Below are 6,000 nucleotides of genomic sequence, written 5' to 3' on the forward strand. Positions count from 1 at the left end.
AGGTATTTCTTGAAATATTAATTAGTCCACTCAATAAACACCTGTTCCTACTACTGTGAAGTTCTTTGGAGATAGTGACTATATCTTATTGACCACTGGAACTCCAGCACCTAAGGCAGTACCTGCCATCAAGTGGGTGCTCAGTTACAAGATGCAGACTCTGGGGGCAGAGCCATACAACAGTAGCTGGAAAGTTCTCCAGATGATTCCAATGCACAGCCAAGGATGGAATAAGTAAGGGATCGTCATCAGATGATGGGCCTGGTGCGTAGGCAGGTGAGGACCGCCAGGCAACTAGATGCAGAGAGGATCCAAGGAGCCCCAGGCAGTGCAGGGAGGGGCCCGGGGAGGCTTCGCAGAAGAAGAATTGCCAGAACCGAGTCCCACGATTTTGCAGGGCGGAGGAGTAGAAGACACTTGTTCCAGATAGAAGGAAGTGCACAAGCAAAGGCTGGGGGTATGAAAGAACTGTTCGGTAGGCCTCTGGAGTCTAGCAGGTAGCAGGGCAGACAGTTACGTTGAGGGAGGAGCCTATCCATGAGCAGGAGATGTGGCTGAAGAGAGTGGGTGGAAAAGCAAATATCCAGAACAGGGGAAGAGGTAAACAGATTGTGGCACATCCTCCTCAAGGAACAGTACTACTTAGCAATAAGAAAAACAAATGGCTTATACGCCTCACAATACGGAGGAATGTCAAAAACGTTCTGCTGAGTGAAAGAAGCCAGGAAGAAAAAACATGCTGTCTGATGCCATTTACATGAAGTCTAAGACGGGCAAAACTAATCTATAGAGATGAGCTCAGCCGTAGGGGGCCAGGTGAACTGGACAGGGGCAGGAGGGAACTAGCCGGGGGGGATGGAAACGTTCTGTGTCTTGACTGTGGGGGTTGGTTACACATTGGTCAGAACTCCTCCAACGGTGCACTTCAAATGGGCAACTTTAATTGTGTTTAAATTATACTTCTCCAAAGTTGTTTTTGAAGGTTTGTTTTTTTGTTTTTTAAGTGGGCTGAGGTCAAATTGTGAAGGACCTCAAATGTCATGCTAAGAAGTTTGGACTTAATCCAGGAAGTCATGGAAGGCTTATTAGTCAAAGGTTTTTCAGTTTGCTTTGGTTTGGCTTGGTAGCAAGTAAAAATCCAATCTAAGCCAGATTAAGTAAAAGAATTTCTCTGAAAGGTCCTGGGGCAAATCACAAAGTTCAAGGAAGACTTGAGGCCAGAAGCCTGAGGAACCTTCTCTCAGCTTTGTCTCCCAATAGCCCCATGACCCAGCTCTAGTGTTCCCCTCATTACTGAGGACACTGTGCTCAGAGAAGCAAAGCAACTTGTCCAGGACACACAGCCAACAAGAGGCGACGTCAAGCTTCAAACCCAGGTCAGTCTGATGCCAATGCCTGTGTCTTGACCATCAGGCTTGGAGAAACAGGGAAGAGTTTACTCAAAAAGGCCCCTGGGAAAAACAGAGCCAAGAAGATGGAGGAAGAATGGGAGTGAGGAGGGGCCGCAGAGCATGGTCAGCAACCCCACTGGAGTCGGGAGGAGCTGACAGGCCAAGGGACCAGGAGGTGATCGAGGGGAGACTCTGGACTGCAGATGGCCTGAATCCTGAATACACACAGAAAGGTGTGTAACTGACTGGGGGTATCTTTCCAAGAAGATAGGACTGCTTCTCCAGATCTGAGTCAGTCCTGAGCTTGAAACTCATGCCTCCTGGCCTTGGATAGTCTCCTAACTTCTCTGAGACTGTTTCCTCAAATGCAAAAGGAGTTAACACCTGCAAGTGTCATTAAAATCAGAGACACTGCAACGGAGTGCTTCTCCCAGTACCTGGCACTAGCATCGGCAGTAATTGTCAGTCATTAGTATATAACTATATGCTCCACAGAGTCATTATGATTGTGACAGTACCTTGTGATTGTGATTATTATTGTGATGATAATATTTGAGTGCTTCGTGCCTCCTTCCTCAACCCGCTCACCCCATCAAGCATTGTCTCATCTTCCGAACCAGGAAGGCAGGTAGATACACACCATCCCTCAGAACTTGACAGTTCCTGAAATGAGTGAGTGAGTCCAGAAGAGTGAGGGACTGAGCGCCCTCGGGGCCTTGTGGAGAAGCCCCGGGGCTTGTAAGGGCAGCTTGGGTCCTCACAGCTGAGGCTGCAAGAGGACACATCGTTGGAGCTCTTTTGGGAATGGGATCATCAACACTGGGCTTGTGTCTAAGTGAAATAAAAGACAGCCTGTCTGCTGGGATTTGGGGCACACTGACACCTAGATCTCTCCTCCCACCTTGTACTATGGAATTTTATCATAGGAATCTCATTTGTTTTTCTTGAGAGTCCTGGCTCCGTGGAAATGCAGTCCTGTCTCACTTGGCTGCTGAGCCATCCCATAAACTTGGTGACATTGACATTGAGTTTCTCACCCCTTCCCCTAAGGGAGAAGTGAGGATGTGGGGGGGAAGAGTGCATCCCTGAGCTGAGGGGCTCATATATGTTAATCACCCTGTGCCAGAAGTTGTCCAAGGGCTTCAGCTACATCATCCCACTGGATCGTCATGAGAGCCCTCAGACTATAGATGTGATCAGCTCCATTCTGCAGATGAGGATGCAGAGGCTCGGGGAAGGTAATGTCCCTTAATCAAGGTCACACAGCCAGGAAGTGGTAAAGTCAGGATTCCTACCCAGAAGCCCTTGCTCTTTCTACTGTGTCTCTTCTGGGGGTATGGGGATTGGCATGAAAAAGCTTCATTCCACATTTTACAGCCTCGACACAGAGAAGCAGCAATGTTGAGCAGCTCGAGGGGCCCTAACGGCCACACAGCCAAGGTTCTGTGACCTGACGCAGCCCAAGCCCTGAGTTCATCATTCAGGCAGCTGAGACCCATCACACTCCAGAAAGCTCCACAGGTCTCCCATCAGGGTCTCCAAAGTAGCTAGGCAAGGCCACGAAAATCTCCAGAATGATCAGTAGGGCCTGCGATCCTAAGGCAGAAACCTTAATCTCACCCAAGCCCCTGCTGGCAGGCCTGGAAGCCAGGAGTAGGGGTGCTGAGCCCCCAGCTGGGTGGGAAGGGGCACCTGGTCTCTCAGCCTAGCCCCCTCCCAACCCCAAGAACAGTCCCTGGGCAAAGCACAGCCCCCTCTCAACCCCAGAGACAGTTCCTCCCTGGGATCTGTAGACTTGAGGCAAAAGGTGACCCGACTCCCCAGTGCCTCCCGCCTCTGCCACCCCCACCACTGGGCCCCTGGCACGAACTGTGCCCAGATCAGGACAGCCGGCAGCCCATGTGCCTCCGCCCCCACTTTCTCCCTGTTCCCAACTCCCAGGTTGGGACACGGGGCAGGAGGAGGCCAGGCTGGGCGTGGAGCCTTTGTGGGAAAGGGGGCATGGATCTGAAGGAATATAAAGGGCCTCGGAGGTCCTTGCCGGAGACCCTTCTGCTGTGCTGCCCTGCACCTGCCCAGCACCTGCCCAGCACCATGGTAATGTCTGGCGGCTGAGTCTGGGACCCCTGGCAGCTATGCTCTCCGGGAGTTGGGGATGGAGGGGTATGAAGGAATGAGACCATGGTAGCAGCCTCTGCCAGTCTGACGGCCAGGACGGCTGCCAGAGTTTCCTCTCCCTGCTGTGGGTGGTGGGGGTAAGGGGTTTTCCTGGTCAAGAGAGGGTTGAGGGCCCCAGGGGTGTGTATCACAGGTACAGGCATCATAGTATGTGAATCACCGGATGTGCCTGTGTGTTGCCAGCATAAAGTTCCCTGTGCGCAGCTGGGTGCACATATGGGGCCCTGGGCCGGCATTCCAGTGCAGCCGTGTCAGTCGTTCACTTAACATGTACCACCGAGCACCTGCCAAGTGTCAGGCGCTGTTCTAGGTGCTTCTGCTACATCAGTGAGCAGAACAGGCGGAGTCCGGCCGTGATGGCGCTTGCATGGGGGGAGGAGGGGCGTGCCTCTTGGGAGAGATGACAATTTTTAAAAAGCAGAGTTAGAAGGTGACGCAGAAGGGGAAGGTGCAAGATGAAGGGATGGGCTGCAATTCTGAACAGGGGTGTCAGGGTAGGACCCATTTAAGAGGTGCAGTTGGAGCTGATGCCTGAAGGAGGTGAGGAAGTTGGCCGTGCAGATGTCGGGAGGACGTCTTCCAGGCAAGAGAACCGCATGTCTGGCATTTTTGTGGAACAGCGAGGAGGCGGGAGAGGCTGGAGTGGGGTGAGCAAGGAGTTGCGGAAGAGGTCGGTGAGGTCAGGGAGCTGACCAGCGGCTCCCCGCAGCCCCCGAGGGTCCATCCGAGGGTGTACCTCCCCGGCCGTCCCCACCGCACCATTCCCCGGGTGCTCTGTGCGTGGGGGCATCACTGCGCAGGTCCAGGTGCGCCCCACTCGGCCTGGGCACGGGGCTGCCCCTTAACCCGCGCGCGTCCCGGAGACAGACGCGTCGCTGAGTCCACCAGCCCAGTGTCAGCGGTGGGCGTCACGTGACACCCCGCGGCTCTGTCTGCTTCCCCCCCCCCCCCCCGCCAGGCGCCGGCTCTGCGCTGCGCGTGCGCACTGGTCCTGGTGTGCCTGGTGCCGCTGCTGCTGTGGCCCCGGGGTGCCCTGGGGGAGGAGCTGCAACTGCAGGAGCCCCCCGAGCCCAGGGCGGCCGACTGGATGTCCAACTTCGCCCACTTCAACAAGTACCTAGAGAAGCTCTTCAACAGCAGGTGAGGGGGGGGAGAGCCGGAGGGAGGGAGGACGGGCAGGGGGTGCGGGAGGAAACGGACATCGCCGGGCACCCCACCCACCGCCCTCGCCACCCCCACGATCTGTGCAAAGACCTGTTCCGCAGCTTGAAGTCTAAGGACACCAAGAAATCTAAGAACATTAAAAACCCCGAGAAAGCCGCGAACACCACGAAAACCGCACCAGCAAACCCCGTGAACCCCCTACCGGCGGATGCTACGGAAACCCCCCAGCGGACCACCGGGAAACCCCAGCCGCCGCCGTCCTCCCAGGGCCCCAGGTAGGAGCGCCTGGGCAAGCTGGCACCGATGTGGAGCCACAGAACTGGGGTCAGCTTGGGCTGGAAAGAGAGGAAGCCCTGGGGGAAGGGGGCGGATAGCAGGGCCCCAGGGACTTCCTTCTCCAGGCAGGGCCCAGACCTCAGATGCCTGCCTCAAGTCTCCTGGCCCACCGACGCCCTTTGTATCCTGCAAGGAGCCTTAACTCCTACCTGCCCACCTCCCTCACTCCCCCTCCCCCCAGAACAATAAAGATAAATATCCCTCCGGCTTGGTGACTTCTGTGGGCCCTAGGTAAGAAGGGACCTGTCCTTCAAGGAGAGAGAGGACCCCGGAGTTCCGACTGTGAGAGAAGAAGCCCTCTCCTGCAGGTCTGTCCTGCCTCCTCCCTGCAGCCGATGCACCTGTCCCCCACTTACACACGTTCACCACTTGGTGGGGGGCCCTCTAACCAGAGGGCCAGCAGAGGCGAGAGGAGCAGTTCCAGCAACCTCAAAGGAGGGACTCCAGCCGGGATCCCCTCCCACACAAGTGTCTCCACAGAGCAGGGCCGCTTTGATGCTAGCCCCGGATGTCCTGTGTTGGCCCAGGAACGAGCAGCAGGGCTTCTGCCTGCCCCTCAGGGTGAAGATGTCCTGCCTGGGCCTCCAGGACCCTCTCAGCCCAACCGGCAATGAGCCCAGCGGGGCCTGTCCCTGAGAAGCTGGGTGGGAGGGTGGCACTCTCCTTGGGCGGGGTGACCATCAGAAGGCCTGGGCAGGGGGCAGGGGCAGAGGTGCTCAGCTTCAGAGGCACCTCTCACACACAAGTATGTCCTGCGCACGATCCTAATTCCTGCCCCTGGGAAGTGTCTACCTCTCTCCCTACTCAGAGCCTATCCCCTTGGCTGCCAGAGAAAATTCTGGGGCTTCAGCCTCCATCATCCAAACTCAAACTTTGTTCTGCTGAAACCGCATCCCGCCCCTCTCCCCCCACTCCCCCCTCGCCCCCCCCC

This window comes from Callorhinus ursinus, unplaced genomic scaffold, assembly GCF_003265705.2.
Source record: "Callorhinus ursinus isolate GAN/ISIS: 27379988/994484 unplaced genomic scaffold, GSC_fseal_2.0 scaffold102, whole genome shotgun sequence".
NCBI lineage: Eukaryota > Metazoa > Chordata > Mammalia > Carnivora > Otariidae > Callorhinus > Callorhinus ursinus.